This window comes from Silene latifolia, chromosome 10 (genome assembly GCF_048544455.1).
Source record: "Silene latifolia isolate original U9 population chromosome 10, ASM4854445v1, whole genome shotgun sequence".
Lineage (NCBI taxonomy): Eukaryota > Viridiplantae > Streptophyta > Magnoliopsida > Caryophyllales > Caryophyllaceae > Silene > Silene latifolia.
In genome coordinates, this window is record NC_133535.1 from 116535664 (window position 1) to 116557572 (window position 21909).

Below are 21909 nucleotides of genomic sequence, written 5' to 3' on the forward strand. Positions count from 1 at the left end.
CACGAGTTTGAGGCCATGTGTAGTTGGTGGTTAGGCCGAGTTTGAGATTGTCATAATAACTTTTGAGCCGTGTCCATAAATTGTTTTGACGCTAGTTTGGTTTATTTAAAATATAATTAAATTAATTTCCGTCTCATATTTTATATAAAGATAATTCGTTAATATCGTCCTTTCACATAATTATTTTAGGTGGCTCATATGTGGTTGAAGATGAAGAGTAATTTTGGGTTTTAGAAGCTTTCTCAAGTTATTACTTGTCTCTTTGCTAGCGTAAGGTAACTATTCCGAGTTACTCGACGAATTAATGTCACATTAGTAGTTAATGTTGTGCCTGTTGTTTGTTAAGTGTTTAGGTGATTGATAATGTGTTACTTTCGTTTTTCACATGATAGAAATTAGAAATAGCATGAGAATTATATTGTGATAAATTTTATGATTTGGGCCAAAGTAGGCAAAGACTCTGAGCTGGGCCAGATTGACCGAACGAGTTTGGTCAAACTAGGTTTAAACCAGTCAGCCTCGATTTGACCGATGACCCGTCGCGGGACTCGGGTCGAGGGTTTGTCTTTGAGGTAAGATTGGTTGTTATTGGAGGTTTTATGTTATGCCTTGATATTTGTAATTATCATTTCACATGTTGGTTGTTGGATGCTTTGGATGCCTTATGCTTGAGTCTTGTTTGCCTTTAGCCATTGTAGTTTATTCTCATGGACTATGATATTGATGGTTAGCTATAATTTGGTTATTGATGACATTGAGGATATGGTTGGATTGTCTCTTTGAATAGACATTTATATAGCCTTTCACATGATAGAATGTTAGCATTTATGTTGGTAAGTTGGACTCTTTGCCCCTCTTATGGTTAATTGGGTATCCTCTTTGGTCTTGTGTGGTGCGGGCTAAAGTATTCAAGCTGGGACCTAGATTGGTTTTATTTAGGTCCTAGGTGAGTGTTTCGCCTTCATCATAGATAGGCCATTATAGTCTTTGACGAGTGTATGTTCACCGCTTGATAGCCTCTGTGTTCCGACTTGGTGGGATTATATCCAAGTTGGGGCATGACCTCGTTACTTATTTTGATAGTAAGTGGTCAACTTAAGTACTAGCCAACCCTTTGGTGGACTCCTTAGGGTACTCACTTTGTTTTAGAAAAATTGTGGGTCTTGGGTGCGGTGGTGTGTATCCGCATGTCTAGGTCTCTGTGATTTTAGGCTAGGGTTGTGTTGTGTCTTGGCCATGTTTTGATAGAACCTCGAGCCAAGATACCGGTTCGATTACCTTCCCTACCTCGTGGTATAGACTCGAGTTACAGAGTGACTATTGACCGTACTAAGAACTTATGTCTGTCTTTGATATATTGCCCTTTCTTGTTTGATGATTCTATGAATCATAGAAGGTGAGATGCAAGCCGGCTATGGTTGATAGAGTTTGGATTCCTGGATGTTATATGATTCACATGATAGTGTAGTACGAGTCGGTCTAGTATTCACATGCTAGGACTATGTGGTGTTATATTGTTGTTCACATGATAAGCACGATTGTCTAGCATCTATATGCTAAGGCATTGTGTGATTCGTATTCATATTCTTATGTTTACATGTTATATTAATTATGATATTTCGTGGCTGGGAGAACTCGGAGTTACTCCCCACTGACTGTGGCTTTCGTATTTGTATAAAATGCGAATGACAGGTAGGTGATGCATATATGGGGTACATGGACGAGCTAGCGAGCAAAGTAACCTTGGAACCTAGATTGGTTTTATTTTATTGTGACCCTTAAACACTTTTTATGTCACATACATTTTAGGGACATATGTCTCCCTCTTTACATTTGGTTGTATAATTTGCTATTCGCGACTTTAGCGATGGTTATGTTATGACACTTCTAGTTAGACCTTGTATGTTTGACACCTTCCAATTTGGATATCTTTATAACAAGTTCAGGTTTTAAAATTACAGGTTTTTACCCAATTGAACCTATTACAAACATATCCATGCAGTTTTATTCTAGAATTACGTGTTTACTTTTCCGCGATAAGTGAGGGTGTCATAACTTTACTACTAATTAGGGTTTCTATATAGCCTCTCTTAAAACCTAAATTCTAATTATATATTAAGATTAGGGTTTGCATGATTCACGAGCTTTTGGGCCGTGTTATCTCGTGTTGCCTATGAGATATTAGGCAAAGATTTTATTCTATAATAATATCTTTACATATCTTACTTAATATATTTGTTTATGGTAAAAGATATTCTTGTTTTAGAAAATCTTATCATGATCTTAAAATTTATAGTAAAGATAATATTTGGAAAGATTATATTCTATCTTTTAGAATATTCTTTGTTATCTTTTAAGGCTTTTAGGAAAGAGATAATAAGAAGATATAATTTGTAATTATATCTTATTATTTCGGCTATTAGGGTTGTGTAGAAACCGTGTAGCCTATCTCTTCCTTGCCTATAAATACTTTGCTATTTACAACATCTAAAATAGAGACCTTAAGCATAAAAATTATTTTCATCTTTAAAGAGCAAACCGTGAGTTTTAAGTAGAAAATCCGATTTGCAATTTTGAAAGGTCGTGTGTCACAAAACTCGCATACTCGTTCTTCATTTATCGTTATAAGATAATAGTGCTTAGTTGAATTCTTAACTTGTTCATTAACGTGAACCTTTGTTAGAATCATTAGTGCTTTCTTATTAGCGTAAGTTAGTCACTCGAGTATTTAACGGTACTCATTGAGTTACAGCTAGAGTTAGTTGTACGAGTTGGGTTAGTAAATTTGTAATCCGTAGAAAGGTACTAAATTTATTAATCGAGAATAGTGGACGTAGGTTTCGACTTGTGAAACTGAACCACTTCAAAAATCCGTGTGTCTCTTCTTGTTTCGTTCTTTCGTTTATTTTGCTTATCATCGTTAGTTGATTAGTTAAAGTTTAATCAATAAACTTTAAATAATCAAGTACATTTACAATATCGAAAAAGTTTTCAAAAAGTTTTAAATCCTCAATTCACCCCCCCCCTCTTGAGTATTTTGGATCAATAGACTCTTCAGAGCGGGTCTACCCTTGCTGGACCCGTTATTGTAGGGGATGAAACCGAGGGAGTTATGGTTGAAAAAGGTGGAAAAGCTGCTGGAAAAGGAAAGAAGAAAAAGAGCGAGAAAAACACGAACAGCAGCGATCACGGTCGATCGACCGCCACACCCAGTCGACCGACCACCCCTTATTCCTCAGCGACACTTTCTGATCTTTCTGTTCATTTTGGAAAAAAGGAGATCAGTCGATCGACCGACCCCATTGGTCGATCGACTGATGATGCTGCTGATGTCGAACCGTTTCGTCCTCCAATGCCAGATAACTTGAGGGATTTCTTGTTTCGGGGTAAGACGACCTCGCAGTTTTTGAGGGAAGCTCCCAATGCCGACGGGATAATTTCGGATCCTAAATATGACCCAACGTCAGTCAATGGTTCATTCTTGACGCGGCCTGAAGCGGGTACAAGCTATAATAAGGATAAGGTAGTGGATTTCCAATCTAAGTCCAAAGATGCCGGAACGAGAGATGTTGAGGAAAGGGCAAAGCTACTTTTGACAGCCCCTTATCCGGAGAGATTAGTGCTAACCAAGGATCAGGTATTATTCAATAAATTTAAAGATGTTATTCGTAGTTTGAATGTACAAGTACCTTTTCTTGAGTTGGTTAATCAAGTGCCCACTTATATGAAATTTATGAAGCAATTGTTGACAAAAAAGCGGTCACTTGAACCTGTGCAGTCGGTAGCTTTCACTGAAGAGTCTACCTCTTATTTGACTCACACTGCTCCACATAAACTAGCTGACCCATGTAGTTTTTCTGTTCTTTGTAATATTGGTACCTTCTCAATTGAGAAGGCATTATGTGACAAAGGAGCTAGCATTAGTGTCATGCCATTGAGTCTAGCTAGGAAGTTGGGTCTGACCACGTTTGCAGTTACTAATATGATCGCAGATGGGTGATCGTTCCAGCGATTCGGCCCGGTAGGGGTCTTAGAGGATATTGCTGTGCAAATAGGGAAGTTCTTTTTCCCCGTTGACTTCATTGTCCTAGATATACCCGAGGATGCTCATATTCCTATTATTTTGGGTAGAGCATTCCTGCACACTGCTGGTGCAGTTATTGATGTTGGACTAAGGACACTTACCTTTAAGGTGGGCAAGCAGTCCACTATTTTTGCCCAATCTGCTAGGAAGAAAGATGTTATGTGGCCTGTTACCTGCAATGCTATTAAGTCTTATATAGAGATTCCTGCTTTAGTACCTGTACCTATTCCTGCTATGACACCTCCGCCCCAGATTGGGAGCAACATGGAGGGAGATTCTTCTGTATTGGATGTTTCAGGGACTGGTTTGGGGAAAGAAGAGCTGCCAGCTGTGACAGAGCCCATTGTTTAGAGAGGCGGTCTGGGATGTCTGAGTTACGGGGCTGATGAGGAGCCCGAGGAGGGAGAGCCGGCAAAGTCTTGGAGTCTGAACTGGAGTTTGATGAGCCAGATGATGCCCATGTATGGGAAGATGGTTGGGATGATGATCCGCTGAGTATTCCAGATGTTGGAATAGAGTGAAGACCTGCTGAGGAGATTCGTACCGTGGAGGGCACTTCATGCAGCCAGAAGCCATGGTCGGAGATTTTCCGCATTTTTCGCGGATGAACATTTTTTATTTCATAACTTTTAGACACTTTTATTGCGTTTTAAGACTATTTACTTTTTTGGTTTGCGCGAGACTTTGCTTTATTTAGTTTGCATAGGATTTTATAAGGCTATAGACTGCTATTTTGGGTTTTGCGCAATTTTTGGGCACGTTATTAATGTGCATTTGCAGGTATTTAGACCATGATAACTCAATTTATTGAGTTAATTAGATGAAAACAAGCTTCTGCGTCAGGTGCAGTGGTCGGTCGACCACACCCATCGGTCGATCGACCGGGTTGTAGATTCCAGATATACTGTTCCTCACGACGTTTGGTCGGTCGACCACCTATTGTGGTCGGTCGACCACCACTGCTGCTGTACCTGTTTTGACGATCGTTCTTTATTCAAGATTGGTTGTTTTGCGGATCATGAATGCGAATCTAGGGAGTTTTTTTCACTCTTTTCCTCTCGTATTTTGTTTTCTTTTACCATATTTACTTGCACATAATTACCGCCACGCTTTTATTTTCGAATGATGCTTGCTTTTCTTTCTTTGCAGGTACCTTTTGGTAGCATTGCTGGCTACTGAAACCTCCTAGCTCACGCTGGTTTGGGAAGGTTTCCTTTTGCGCTTAAAATCTTGTGAGTTTCCTAGTTCCTTTTCATGTCTTATTTAGTTATTTATCGCAAAAATCCCATTTCCCTTTTGTTTCTTTTACATGATTTTGCACAATGGGGACATTGTGTGATTTGGTTTGGGGAAGGGTTTTGCGTCGCATTTGCATTGTTTTTATTGCATTTCTGTTTCACGTTTATAGAATTTCAGTTTGCATTTGTTATTTCATTTCTCTTATATATACAAAATACCAAAAAAATTCAAAAAATTCAAAAATTCAAAAAATTCACGTTTATTTTAGCATGTAGGTCGAGTCGGAACGATAGTAGTTCAATGATGACATTGCATTTTCATCTGTTTATGCCTAAGCCGTGCTAAATTGACATGTTATTAGTAGAATCACATATGCATACCTACGAGTTTTCGTTAATTTATTCGCTGAATCTTGAGACTTGACTTAGATTTTTGGCAAACTACATCATTTTCTGAGTTTTAGAGCCTTATAACTGGTGACATTCATGACCAGTCCATGTAGGAATGTGAGTAGTACTCTTTATGAGACGTGTTATATCAATATGCATAAATATGAACTTAATCTGCTTAATACCTGTATGCATTCGGGTTGTGGTTTGTTGACACATGTGGAAGAGGTTCCCCTTTATTCGTTTTACCCATAAGCCCCACAAAAGCCAAATTAGCTTTTTTTGTCCCATAAGCTACATTCAATATTTAGCCTACCCTTGCTGAGCTAGTATTGGTAGTCGTTCGGGAATATTTTATTGCATTTTGGTTTTTATGTCTCGTGTTGAGAATATATTGGTGAAGTGTTGAAGGGAAAGAGAAAAAAGAAAGAAAGAAAGAAAAAGAGAATAAAAAAAAAGAAAATAGGAATTCGAAAAAAAGGAGGATCAGTCGATCGACCGTCCCACTTGGTCTATCGACTGCTTGCTGCAGTAGCGAAAGGAAATTCGAAAAATCACATGATTGAATCTTCATTAGATGGTGATTTTGTTCCCATGTTGCTATTTATATTATTTGGGGAATTGATATATTGTGGAGAATGTGAGATTTGTGCTGACTATTAGCACCGCTTTATTGATTAACCTTGAGCAAGAAGATTGAAATATTTTATAGTTTGGTTTTCAGTAGTTACTAGCTTGGCTTCAACTCCTTTATCCAAATTCATTTTAGCCCCTTCTTACCCATAGCCTCACATATCCAAATTTACCTCGGCATGTGTCATGGTCTTTTATGGTTAGAATGCATATGTACGGCTGTAGAGATCATTTTCATATTAGATTGCAGGCATGTTCTTATACGTCGTAGTTAGGTGAGATTCATTACAAAATTACTTCTTTCTATCTTTTATATATATCCACATGTGCTTATGTGTGATATGAGCGACCCGTGAGAGTCCATAATGATAAGTCTCTATAGTTAACGGTTCAGCAGTTTTTAACGACTACATAACTCGTTTCCATGATTCATATTGCTAATTGATTGTTAGTTGTTGCATTAAACTGGTTTAGGCTTTATAGTTGCATTTCGCTCTGAGATTGAACTCGTTCCAATTAGGTTTTAAGATCGAGTCTAGTTCTTGCTTGGGGACAAGCAAGGGTTTGGTTTGGGGAAGTTTGATGCGTGTCCTAAATATGATGTTTTACACCCTATTTCACACGCATTTCAGAGCTCAATTATGTAGTTTATGCTACTATTTTCCCTATTTCCGTCTACTTTCGTGTTTTTGTGTAATATTGCAGAAATGTGAAGAATCCAGCGAAAATCGAGCCGAATCCGTCCCTAAGTGCTTGGAATAGGATTCGACATGAAGATTTGACTCGGGAAATGAACTTGGTGCGCGTAGCAAGGCCCGAAAGATATATTTGCGAGAGTTTCAGAAGCGGATAACCAGCTAACTTGGTCTATAGACTGACCTACATGGTCTATAGACGCGCGAAATCTTGAAAACATTGATGCGGAAGAGCGATCATCGATAGATCGTGTCCCATGGTCGATCGACCACGTGAGCTGACGAATAAGTTTTATTTCCAAATCGGAAGCTTCTGATAATCTCGACCTTTGGTCGATCGACTGATATCAATGGTCGATCGACCGCTTGTGCAACCTGACGGGAATTAAAAGATTTTTAACCTAAGCCCATTTGTAATTAGGTTTTAAGAAGAGTTTTAAGTAATACTTCTATATAACGTAACTCTTCCGGCTGCTTTAAAGAGAATTCATCATTCATTCATTAAATTTTGTATTAGGGGTTCAGATTTATCATACCTAGTTTACAGTTTTCTTAAGTATTTCATAAAGTTCTTCTTTGCATCCAGGTTTGTTCTTCCCGCTTTCCTTATTTATGGTAATTCTTGCTCTGAATTTTGTTCTTTCTTTATAGATTAGAATTGATTAGTTAGAATCCCTAAGCCCTAATTCCTTCTTTTATGCGGTTTTACTGTTTATTTAATTTAATTATGAATTCTGTTATTTGCATCTTTAGTTTCGTTATCATTATTAATTCCAGTATGAGTAGCTAAATCTCCCGCGCTAAGATGTGAGGGGATCCGTAGTGTAGATGGCGTAAGATAGGTAGACCTGAGTCGGGGTATGGTCAATCGACTAACCTTGTTGGTCGATCAACTGTATCCGTTGGTCGATCGACTACCTCCATTAGTCGATAGATTGCGCCGTGTTAGATTAGCATCATTTCAATGTTTTAATTGCAATATTTGACAAAATCGAATGCATGCGACTAGTTAAATGCTTAGTATTTGACCGACCCACAAGATCGAGAGATAGGGGAGGGAAAATAGATTAATAAATTGAGACGACTAAATTGCTAAGATCGAAAGATAAGTAATTTAGGCTTTAGGAATCACTATTCAGGGCGAGAGCTAGTTTTAGTGAGACTTAGGGATTAGTAGCATACGCCGAAAGGAGCTGCTAGTTAACTCAGACCGAGAGGACCTGTTATTTGCCCATCTTACATGATTATTTCAGATTTACCTAGGTTTACCGCCATTGTAGCTACAATGAACCGATCGTCTTAGCCTTCTTTTAATTATTGTTTACATTTCTTTCGTTATTTGCATTCTTATTTTATATTTTTAGATTTAATCCAATCCAAAACCCCCCAGAAATTCATAGACTGAAATAAAACAACTTAACTCCCTACCTCCCTGCGGATCGACCCTGTTACCACTAGCTTCTGTTAGTCCTAATAGGTTTTATAAATTTTATTTTTGGTGCACATAACGACAGGGCATCAGTTGGGTAGAATGAAAATCCCGAAATAGTATCTCTTGGATACAGCTCAGCACACTTGACTGAGTGACCGGTTCCCTCGACCGAGTGGCTCTCACTCGGTCGAGTGTACCCTCACTCGACCGTATGACGACTCACTTGGTCCACTTGAGGTATTACTCGGTCCACTGGAAGTCCACTAGGTCTAGTTTAGGTCTTACTTGGTCTTATCCGAGTACGTGTGGGTTCCCTCACGCATCATTAGGTCTAAGTACGGGTCCCACAAATGCCGGGTATTACAATCTTCCTCCCTTAAAATGACCTTCGTCCCCAATGTTCACCACTCACTCCCTTTTTCCAATTGTTTCTCGGTCTTCTCTCAAGCCTCATTCTCGGTCCTCTTGTATTTTCTTGCCCTTATCATTCTTATTGTTACACAAATGTGTTCTATCTATCCTAAGTTTCTTGTTCACTCTCCTTACTTTCCTACGTATTACGTTCTTTCTTTCTAAATTTCTCCGAGTTCTTACATTCACTTCCCCTAAAATGGAACTTCGTCCTGAAGTGTGCTATGTGTCTTACAAGATGCTCTCCCGGTAACTTAACATTATTTCCTTATATGTGTGTGTGTGTGTGTGTGTGTGTGTATATATATATATATATATTAATATTATTTATGAGTAGACGCAACCATGTTTAACATTCAACATATCATTCACATATCGTGTCGGACCGCCACAACACGTACTAGTGTTACCAACTCATCACGTGGTGTGTACTCACTACTATTATTTATTTTTCTCTATTATTACGGAATGTCTACATGTTTTCATGCACTTTATGCCATCATATAATCATTTTTAGTTTGATTATTTCTTATAACGTCCAAACAACTGACAAGGGCAAGAGTAAACAATTCATAAAAGTCTATCGTGTGGGTTTTCTATGGCCAATCGACTATTAGTAACAAGAAATTAAACATCCATTTACCAAGTTAGGTTTAAGGTGCTTAACACAATCCATTTTTCTAAAAATAAGTGTGTTTATAATGTGAAATATAAAATATAAACTCGTCAATCTGATCCGTCATGTATTCGGGTTAACCGAAATCAAGATCGCCCTAGACAAGTGCTGGAAATGAAATAGAAGCAGTGCCAGGAAACCTTTAAGGCGCGAGCCTATGGGCGATGTAACATGTTCTTCCCAAATTTGGAAACTGGGGAACAAAAGGGTCATTGGGGCGCGAGCCATACGACGGTCCAAGTATCCTATCTTGATTGTTTAAAAGGTTATGAAAACCATTATGAAAAGGGTGTTGAAACCCACTTTTATTGAAAAGGTCGTCAAGGCCGCTTTTGTTTAAAGTGTAGAATATGACATGAATATTCATCATTATGTTGGTGATATTCGTTGTCGGGTTTGACTTTGCAAGCTTGACATGAATAGTTTTGTAAATAAACATATAAAATGTGTTTGCTCAACCGTTTTACCACCGCTTTTGAAATAAATCGACATGGCTCTTATGCTAGCCAAGGGTGACATGAAATATGGTTAAGACAAAGAGAAAAATAAGATGAAATGAAGTGAAAAGTGTTTGATATGAACTAGCTTTATTAAGTTCATTGCTTTGTAATTGGCTGATTTTTATCATCGTACTCGGGATTAAACCGACATGGTATGTAGAACTAAGGATGATTATGAATACGACTAAAATGCTTGCAAATATAAATAAATGAAAAATGAAAGAAATAAGAGATTAAAATGTTCAAATCTCCGTAAATTTGTTATTAACCAACAACATCATCGTTACATAAGATAAAACCGTCATGGTATAAACAATCAAGGATGATTTTGGTAACAATCAATCATCGTTCTGACCTGAGAAGCCACATGAGGCGCAAGCCTCTAGGCGAGGCAACCAACCTCTGTCTCATGCCAAAACTCGGTTTTGGCTCGATCTTTCCAAGTTTTGAATCGTGTATGCATGTTTTATGATGTTAAAGTCATAAAAACAGCAAAAAAAAACATGAAATAAGAGGATTAAATACACCCTCATACATACATGTTTGGTTGCTGAACGAAAAATCGACAAAGTGTAAAAATTTTGAGTCGGAAAGCTCGATTTAAAAACTCGTTTTGTAAATATGGAGTGTAGCTTTACTTTAGTGTGAGAGTAATTGGTCCAAGTGGTAAGTCAAGTATTTTTAATGCATGATGACGGTACCAAACAATGTGCAAGGCTCGTATTTTTAATCTGTAGGTCGAAAACACGTGTTGGTTTTTGACTTTAGAAGTCGAGGTCTAGAATTTTAAGGGAGAAAGAAGGGGCAGACTCTTGCGTGCTTGTAAATGGTGGTGCTTGAGGGGTATGTATAGAGGAATGTGTGATGTTGTGCATTTTGGGCGACGTGGTCATATAGGCCACTCAAAGAGGCCCGCGTACATTGGCGATACAAGGGGCGGTCTTGTCCCTTTTGCAAATTTGGAATTTGTGTTTTGTTATACCCTAGGTTTTTTTAAGATGTGTTTTGTGGTTTATTATGTTTGATTAGCCATGTAAGCTTGTGTTTGTGTGTTATTTAGAGTTGGTACTTTGTGTTTGACTCGGGTTTGATTTTTTGTTGAGTCGGGATTTGAATTTTGAGTCGATTATTGGTCCAGTGTAGGTTTTGACTCTAATTATTGTCATTGCGGTCCCGTCGTCGTGCATAAAATACTCCAGATATTTTTGAAATTTTTTAACAAGTTTTTCATTTTCGAAACCGTTTTTCGAGCTTTCCGACACGCAGTTATATAAACCGTCGATCAAACATAGCGATTTCTGAAACATGTTGTATTCTGATAATCATCGGGTGTTTTTTGGGGATTCGAAAGACACCGGGTATCCAATGAGACCCCACTTTTACTAAGGCTTAGACAAGGCGAAAGTTAAAGTACATCCCCCAGGTCAATCGAAGATTATAACCTGAAGATCAAAGTGACGCCAAGGCGACTCAAAAGGGTTTGAGCCAAGGACATGTCGTCGATAAGGGCGACATCGAGGCGACTCGAGGCTTCGAGTAAAGGACCTTCCGTTGGGAATAGTTTAGAGTCTGTCGACTGCTGGTGCGGGTCGTTTAAGGTCCGTTAGACTACGTATAAATGCTCGATAGCCATAGAAATTAGTCATACCTGAGGCATCTTCGAGATATGTCCTTGACCCGCTCTTGCTTATACATAGAGGCTTGCCAGCCATTGATGGTCGAGTAATCGACTGCGAGAAATGGCCTGAATCATCGGGCCTATTTCAAGTGTAACACTCGCTCTTTTTCGGACTTAGAAAAGATGAGAATATCGTCGATGAAGACCACAACATACTTGTCCAAGAACTCACTAAAGGTTCGGTTCATTTGGTCCATGAAGATAGTGGGAGCATTGGTTAATCTTAAGGGCATCACCTGAAAATCTAAATGTCCATATCTCGTGCTAAAGGCGGTTTTTGGAATATCGGAATCACGGACTGGAATTTGATGATAACCGGATCTCAAATAAATCTTAGAAAAAGTAGAGGCACCTTTGAGTTGATCGAACAAATCTTCAATCCTTGGTAGAGGGTACTTGTTCTTGATAGTAACACGGTTGAGCTCACGATAATAGATACAAAGTCTTATAAATCCATCTTTCTTCTTCACAAAGAGGACGGGAGCACCCCAAGGTGAGACACTAGGTCGAATAAATCCTTTCTCAATTATCTCATCATGTTGCTTCCTTAACTCCTTTAGTTCGGTTGGTGCCATACGGTAGGGAGCTTTAGCAATCGGTCTGGTTCCGGGCACAAGGTCGATAGAAAACTTTACATCACGCTCGGGAGGTATTCCGGGCAACTCTTCGGGAAAAACATCGGTGAATTCACAAAACACGAGAACTTCTTCGAGCTTCGGCAAGGAAGAAGAGGTAGAAGTCACCACACACAAAAAGACTTGGTATCCTTTCCTCTCCAACTCTTGGAACGCTTCCTCATAAGCTTCGGTCCATAAGAACTTGGTCTCTTTTTTCAAAAGTTGAGTCCAAAGTACATTGGACCCTATGATGTTGTGAAAAGGATTGGTGCCGCGGCTTAAAAATTAGATTTGCCCCCAAGTTTGGGTAAAGCTCCTGATGTGTTCCATGTGTCTCAACATAGGAAGTACATTAGCGACCCAAGTCATGTGTTGCAAAATAAAATTCCCGAGCTTGAGCCTAGTCTTTCTTTTTAGGAGAGACCGATTCACATCTTGGATAAGAAAGATAAGAATTTGAGGAGTAAAGTGGTGCCCTTGGTGAAAGTTTTGTGGAAGTGTGGTAACGTAGAAGAAGAGACATGGGAAGCGGAATCGTCTATGCGTAGCAAGTATCCAGATTTGTTTTCTTAAGGTAATCTATCTTACTTCAAGTTTCGAGGGCGAAACTTTTTTAAAAGGAGAGGTGATTGTAAAACCCGCTCTTTTCGTATAATGGCTTTAAAAATATTTTAAATTACTTAATTTAATTAATTACATTTTTAAGCCTAATTTTAATAAAATTATATTTTTAAGGCTTAGTTTATATAAAAATATATATTTTTAGTCGGACAGTAATAATAATGATGATGATAATAATAATAATAATAATAATAATTTCCGTCTTAAGTTATAGTAGACTTGAGACGTATTTCTGTCTAGAAAAAGGCCGTCACATTTCACTTTTGAATTTAAGTTAAATCCGGACCAACCACAAGTTGACAACACATACCTACTTTTCGCACCACACTTAAATAATCATTTTTTCCCCTCATTCTCACACACTCAACCGCCCATTTCCTTCTTCTTCTTACTATTTTCTTACACATACACAGCAACAACAAAAACATGGAAACACCATTAACACGTCTCCTTCAAACCTAGATTTCTCCTTCGTTTCTCAACCGTTTTAGCTAATTCTTGCGCCATTATCTTCCCCTTTCCGTCTTTCGACTTTCTAGGTAAGAAATTTTCACTCTTGTGGTGGTTTCGAAATGACCATCTTATAAGAGTTTCGGTTTTCGAGCTTAATTTCGTGTATTATGGTTGTTAGGTGAAGAATTTGAAGACCCGGAGGGAGACTCTTACATTGTGGACCACTCACTTGAATATTAGAGAGCTTTCGAGGCTATAGGTTACTTGAAATTATATTAAATTTATGTGCCTAATTATTGTGTTTTACTCTTACATGTTATAAAGTATGAATCTTTATGCAATTCTTCATGTTATTGTTGAATATGTCGGTCTTATACAAGATTTACTTGTTATTTTTGAAGGAAGTTTATGTTCTTGACTTTATGGTGGAATTAGTATATGAATGTGGTGAATTAATTGCGTGAATTTCATCTTATTCATGCTTGAATTCTCATCTTAAAACTGCCCGGAATTGGACTGGTTTGGGCGTGTATATGGGGACTGTTTTGGTGGTTGTATGTGACGGATTACTACATGTTTCCCATGCCTAATTGCTGAAATTTTGTGTCTTGTATATTCATGTTTGTTTTGAGTAGGAATCAGGTTGTTTACAAAAGAAAATTTCGTCTTATTTTTGCTTATAAATTCGTCTCAAAATGGGCTATTTTGGAGATTAATTGTGTCGGAATGCTACATGAATTCTATAATTGTTTGAAGGAATTTCTTTGCTTATAGTTTCATGGTTGTTATATGTATGAATTGGGTTGTTTATATAGGAAACTTTCCGTCTTGTTAATGCTTAAGAATTCGTCTTAAAAGTGTTCTGAAATGGCTGTTTTATACAGTTTGGATGGAGGCCGAATTGGGATGGTGTGGCTGTCAGAATTGGCAAATTATTAGTTTCCGTCTCTTAAATATATATATGCGCATCCACCTTGTCGTTTACATGTAATGTTGCAATTTGGGTAAGTTATTGTAGTTGGGTGTTGGACCATCTTTTGGAGGTGTTGGCCACGGTTGGGCTGGCCGTGGGGACTGGCTGTGGACACGGCTGGATGGGCAGGTGGCTGGCCGTGGATTGGCAGCGTGGCCACGATCTGGCTGGGCGTGGGTGGTCACGGTTTGGGGTTAGCATGGCTAACTACATCCCTTGCTTTCTTCTTCCTTTGTTTTATGCTTTTGTTATGTCTTATAATTGGGCTTTGCATATACCTTGTAGCTATTAGGCCACTCTTATATTATGGTGTATGCTTATGAATGATTCACATGTTGTTATTTACGTTTCATCTCATATTTTACGTAACGCAAATTGTTCATTATCGCTTGTTATATTTTGTTCAACTGGCATGTATATATATGAAATGAAATGCTTATCAATATTATACAAGTTTGAAATGATTTAGTATATCTCATTTATGGTTATTACTTGCTTATTCTCATGAATTCACCGTATTCCAAGTATGAATGATTTATTCTAAATAACTATTTGTGAGAAGTCGTATTCTTGTGAAAATGCCATAATGCTATCTTACATGCTTGATTTACCTTTATGCCTACTTGTGTTGTTCTGCCAAGTACGGATTCAGTCTAAATCAGATTTCTTCAGCCTCTTTCGTGCCGTTCTGCCGAAAGTGGGTACTCGACTTCCGTTCTGTTGATCGAGTCTGGTATGCGGACTGTTCTGCCGCATGTCGAATCGGTAACCGTTCTGTCCCGAGAGTATGGCCAGATTTAGACTAGGATCGTGTTACTATGATCTTTAGGGTGTGTTTGGATACCATTTTAGGAGGGATAGGGAGGGGAGGGGGAGTGAGGGGAGGGAAAGGTGGGGGAGGGGAGGGGAGGGAAAATGAATTATGGTTGTTTGGATAACAAAAATGATGAGAGGGAGATGGAAGGGGAGGAAGAGGGAGATGTTAGAATGGATGGAGGATGTTGATGAAATGAGAGTAAAAAAAAGTTCTCGTTCCAAATCTTGCCAATGATGGAAAGATTCCCTCCCCTCCCTTTCCCTCCAATTCTCCCAATCCAAATACACCCTTAGGGTCGTCCTACCAGGGAAAATTATATTTAATGAGTGAAGTAAAGGTCTTGCATTATTTGGATGGTTGCATTGGTCATACTTCCTTGGAATACGTGCTCGTGGTTAAGTGACCGTGTTCACATTCTTTATTTTCCTTCTCCATTAATTTGTTGTTGCTTATGCCTTACCTACTTATTTAATTCATCCTTTCTCCTTATCTTTGGTGTCTTTAACATGTATGATCCCATGTTTAATTATAATTCAAGTCACTCACATCTTATTTAATGTGCTTATCTGCTTGTATTCTTTATTATGTTTATTTTGACAAAATGTGGCTGGGAGAACCTTGAGTTACTCCCCACTAACGGTGGCTTTCATGCGAAGAGTCTATCGATCCGAAATACTCAAGGGAGGGGGGGGGGTGAATTGAGGATTAAAAACTTTAACCTACTTTTCGATTGTATATGTATAATTGATTATTTAAAGTTTATTGATTAAACTTAAACTGATCAATTGTTTAACGAATTAAAACAATGCAAATGAACGAAAGAGAAAGAGAGACACACGGATTTTTGAAGTGGTTCAGCTTCACAAATCGAAACATACGTCCACTATTCTCGATTACTAAATTTAGTACCTTTCTACGGATTACAAATTTACTAACCCAACTCGTACTACTAACCCTAGTTGTAACTCAAGTGAGTATCACTAAATACTCGAGTGACAAACTTACCCTAATAAGAAAGCACTAATGATTCTTCTAAAAGGTCACGTTAATGAACGATTAAGAAATCAATTAAGCACTATTATCTTATAACGATAAAAAAAGAACGAATGCACAAGTATATATGATGCACGACCTTTTCAAAATAACAAAACGGTTTTTACTTGTAAAACACGGTTTTTGCTTTTTAAAAGAAAATTAAATTTATGCTCAAAAGTCTTGCTTTCGAATGTAGCAAAGAGTAGAGTATTTATAGCAAGGAAGGAAGCAAAGCACACGGTTTTCACGAAACCCTAATGGCCAAAATATTTAATATGTAAACAAATCATATCTTTGTTATTTCTTTCCTTAAAACCGTAAGAGATAATAGAGAATATTCCAAAAGATAATTTATAAATTATTCTCCTATTATCTTTTCCTTAAATCTTAAGATATGATAAGATTTTCCATAACAAAAATATTCTTATCATAAATAACCATAGCAAGCTAAATATAAAAGATATGTTAAGATAATTCTAGAGAATAAAATCTTAACAATAAAAAACTTTTATCCTTAAGTTACACGAAATCAACACGGCTCATATGCTTTGTTTTTCGTGAAAACCCTAGCTTGATGTTAGGTTAGATTTAGGGTTTAGGAGTATGCTATATTAGAAACCCTAATTAGCAACATGACTCAACTCATAAGTTGACCCAACATAATTACTAATTATAAGATTAAAATAAAACCACACTCAATATGGAACATGAGCTTGCTCATTAAGTTAATAATTTTTGCTAAAATATTTAAAAGAGACAAAAACATTTTTCAAAAACAATTTTAAAACCTTTTAGTGCGTTTATATAAGCTCAGCATCTCAATGTTATAGTAGAAGAGCTATAACATTGAGCTCTTACATTAGTAATGTTATAGCTGTGATGCTATAACTTTACTAACATAAGAATCCCCTCTTACGTTACCATTACGAGATAATCACCTACGCTATTCTAATCTTCTTAAGAGATCTTCGAGTGTAGGCTACTTCGTCATTCAAGCTTGATCAATCTTTAATTGAGCTTTATCTTCTCATGAATGCTTGAATAATTCTTCAGTATCTTGTAACATCTTGATCCTTGATTGAGGACTTGATCATAGTATGTTCTTGGATACTTTCATCACAACTCTTTAAGCTTTGTAAATAATAAGTCTAATCTGAAGAGGCTAAACAAATAATTACGCGCAACGAGTATATATAATATAAAGTACTCTTGACATCATTAAAACATAAACATATATTATATATGGTTCAACAAATTCCCCCTTTTTTATGATGAAAAGTCTCCTAAAATAGTGTCCTACAAATTGTGACTAAGTATATAGTTTCCCCTCAATATAATACCGTCATCTTTATAGATAAAGATCAACATAAGATCAAACGATTTATACAAGAACAAAACATAAAGGACTTTAAAAGACAATCGGTCTTGACAAGGAGCAAGCTTAGGCAAATGCTTACCATCACTACTACAAATCCAGGTAGCCACAATGACCCTTTAACAACGCTTATTCACAAAAATCACCATAAAACGTTATAGAATGGATGGCGCGAATTTTACTAAACTTAATTACAACGGTTATGTGTTGTTAACCGTTGTTATTAGTTTTAACAACGGGTCAAACCTGCACAACCGTTGTTAATATAAAAACTAATAACAACAGTTTACTCTGTAATACGTTATAACCGTTTTAATAATTTGGCGCAAAATAAGTGAAAAGTAATTACAACGGTTATATATAAACCCGTTGTTAATACTTTTTAACAACGGTTTTCTAAGGACCCGTTGTTAATATATTCTCTAATGACAACGGGTTTATGTGTAAAAACTGTTGTCAATACTTCCAAGCAAATACCACAATATATACTACACAAACACAGATCAGCTACAGCCACAAACGCAAACCCAAACACAGCAAACCCAAACACACAACCACACTCTTTCTCATCGTCTCTTTCTCATCGTCGCTTTATCATCTCCGTCCCTGTTGTTGTCATCGTCTCTTTCTTTCTCTAATTATCAGGTAAATATCTATCGCTTTATGGTTTTAGGTTTTGTCATCTCCGTCATTATTTTCTTTCTCTAATTATTTTATTTGCATGTGTTTTTCTCGATCATTATTGTTCTTTCTCTAAGTATTATTCGCTTAATTAGTTTTGTCACTGTTGTTTTTCTGCATTTATTAGCTAGTAAAACAAATTAAATAAAATAAAACAAAGAAGAAGATGATGGAGAGGAATGCATAAACTTAATTAATTAATATATAAATACATAAAAAACTTATTACATTGCTAAAAATGCAATTCTTAGATATGCATAGAGAGATGCATTCTCTTCTATGATATTCATCCTCTCCTCCTTTGATATTTGGAGGTTTCGTTCCGCAGATGCTATATCGTCATATAGTTGCATTATTTGCGGCTCTAACAAGCCATTTTTTTTGGCGTCCTTGAGTGTGATCCGAGCGTCCTCAAGGTAGCTCCTGTACCTCCTCTCGATGTCCAGCAACCGGCGTATGAAACTCTTGTTGTACTCGGTCATAATGCATGTATTATGAATGGTATCAGTCATTGTTGTTGAAGGAAGTTTGAAGTTTATTATTAGGTTTTAAAGATTTAGGGTTTGGAGTTTAGGGTGGAGATAGTGATATAATGGAATGGTTATTAAGATAATGCATGAATTTATACTTAGTAATGTGTCGTTTGAGTTGTTTTTTAGTTAATATGTTTAGGAAGTTGTGCCAAATCTTATAACCCTTCTCATTCCATATATTATTGTGTCCTTTCATACGCATGGATTTGGCAGTAATAATGCATTATGCATCGGAATTGCAGTAAAAATGCATGCATCTAGTAATATATATATATTTTTTTTAAAATCAACAACGGTTATTAATAAAAACCCCGTTGTCTTTAGTTATAACAACGGTCTTTTCTATTGTAACCGTTGTTATAACTTTCCCACCAAAAATTAGTCACACTTTCCACAACGAATGTCTCGTAACGACAACGGTTTTGAACCGTTGTTAATAGTTTTCACAACGGGTTTATTAGAAAAACCAACCGTTGTTAAAACCTTTAACAATGGACGCTTTAACAACGTCCACTTTTTTATATAACAACGATTTTTAACCGTTGTTATAGCCTGTATCTGTAGTAGTGCATGGTCGCGCTTTCCCCCTCTTGACATCATCGAAAAGATAAGAACAAACATAAAATGACTAGAATTATATACGACGAGACAAGAGATAAGAACGATTAAGAAATGTAATAAAACGTAAATAACCATAAGTACCTACGAATTACGGTAGCATACAAACCAAGGAAAACATGTTTAAGCCAAATGGGCCAAATTAAACAACATCTTTAAGAACTACTTGGGCCATAACCACAAGTAGTATGCCAAAAATTGGCCGAATGGTAACAAGTTTAGAAGGCAAAATACACCATTAGAAAACAAAAGAAAATAAGGAAATAAAAGGTAAAAGCTGAAACAGGGGAGGGGTAAGGCAAAGCTAAGTGTGACGGGTTTTATAAGGGTTAACGTAATAGGGACGAGTACGAAATTCCAAGGCATCAAGACGATCAAACGAACTTCGCACAAGTGTAGCTTGGGCTTGAAGACTTGTTTCGAAGTTAAGGACCTTCAACGACAAGGCCTTTGTCGCCTCCTAGGTAAGAGCTTGATCGGCCTTCATAGCTTTCCCGTCCATGACTAATGCACCCCCTTGACTAGTAAGGTAAGAGAGACGATGACCGTGTTGGAACACTTCCTCACGAATAGCCACTAAATCCCTCTCGAAACCCGCAAGCCTCTTATCGACCCCTTCCATCCAAGCATAAACCCGAGCAGTATCCAAGCCACCAACTGAGGACCGTGATGGTCCAACCCGAGACATGGTCGTAGCTAATGCCGTGGTTTGCTCCTCAAACTTAGACATCAAGGATCCCATAAAAGCATCCAATTTGGCTTCCATAGCCACCAACCCAACATCACTATTGCTCTTTTCAACACCCTTAGCAAACACCAATTTAGGTCCTTCAAAGCCGAGACCCATCAACTTAATCACATGATCACACATACCGTCTTTTGCACTTACACCGTAGCTCTCCCTTCCCACAACTCGTTTAATCTCCAATAACCTTGATATCCACATTCCATATAGGATATCAAGAGTAGTGCAATGCTTTTCTTTGGTGACGGTTATGCTTGTTTGAGCAATGCGGTTAAACACAAGACTAGCCAAATTAATTTTCCGACCATGTAACCAAGAGTACCACAATGTTGCTGTTTTCGGAAGCAACTTCATCAAAGTACCTTTTATTAACCAACTGTTTGTCATCATCAATATTAGACCACTCCAAACTCGGATTAATATCGATTCCGTCATGAGGAATCTTAAAAGCAGAGCAAAAATCATCAATAGTAACGGTGATATCGACACTGTTCACGACCGCATGCAAGACACCCTCCTTAATGTTTACCGAAGCAAAGAATTGTATAAAATCAATCGGGTAAGTGGGACCCGAAAACCGACTCACATCACTCCAACCTTGAAAATCAAGAAAATTGACAAAAAACTTAAGAGACGGAATTTGAGACAACCAAGATTTAGGGTAGTACCTTCCATCATGAATCGAATATTGCAAGACCCAAGAAACAAGAATGCTTTCACCCTTGGTCATGGGAACCTAGTTAAAACCGGCCTTGGTTGCACTTTGCGACGGCTCCTGAAACAGAGTCCGTGAAATCCCGTCCTGAACAACAACTTCGGGTTCATTAGCTTCCTCAACTTCATCCATTACCATCTTATTTTTCCCTTTATTAAGTCGACGCCTTTTACCTTCGGAAATCGCTTCATCCCGACCACGAAACAAGGGAGGTGATTGTTATGGATGTGGATTTGTTGAAGTAAAGTTGGAGGAATTGGGGTGATGAGATGGTGGTTGTTGTGGTTGATTGCATGGGTTTTGTTGATGTTGGTTGCGGGTCGAAGACCGTGTAGATTTATGTGGAGGTTTCATGGTTAGAGGTTGAAGATGATGATGATAGTGATTGTGTGTGAAATTAGTAAAGTGAAAAGTAAAAGCATGTGGGGGAGGTGTAGTCAATATTACACGGTTTTAGGGGGTAATTATAGGATATAGTATTAGGAATCTAGGTTTAGGTATAGGGAGGCAGTGGTTTACATAAATATGGTAATTAGTATATGAAAAGATTTGGATATGTATGGTATATATTGGACGAGATTGTCATATAGGATTTTGGAAAGATTTGAGATGGAAATATGGTAAATAAAATAATATGGTGTATCTTAATTTTGGTAAAAGATAAAATTTGTAAGCCACTCAAATTCTTAAATACAAATAGAATATATACGAAGAATAGATTTCTATAAACGTAAATATTCATGCAACGCAATATACGGACACAGTCATATAATCTTATCTATACCAATCAATCATTGAGAAATTAAACATTTATAGAAGCTTAAGTACCACCGATTAAACCAATTTCCAACCGTAAAGTCTCAAAACGCTCTCTAGCTAATGATTTTGTCAAAATGATTGCCCATTGTTTTTCAGTACTACAAAATTCGAGTTTTATATTCCCTTCTCAACATGGTCACGTATAAAATGGTGTCTAATTTCAATGTGTT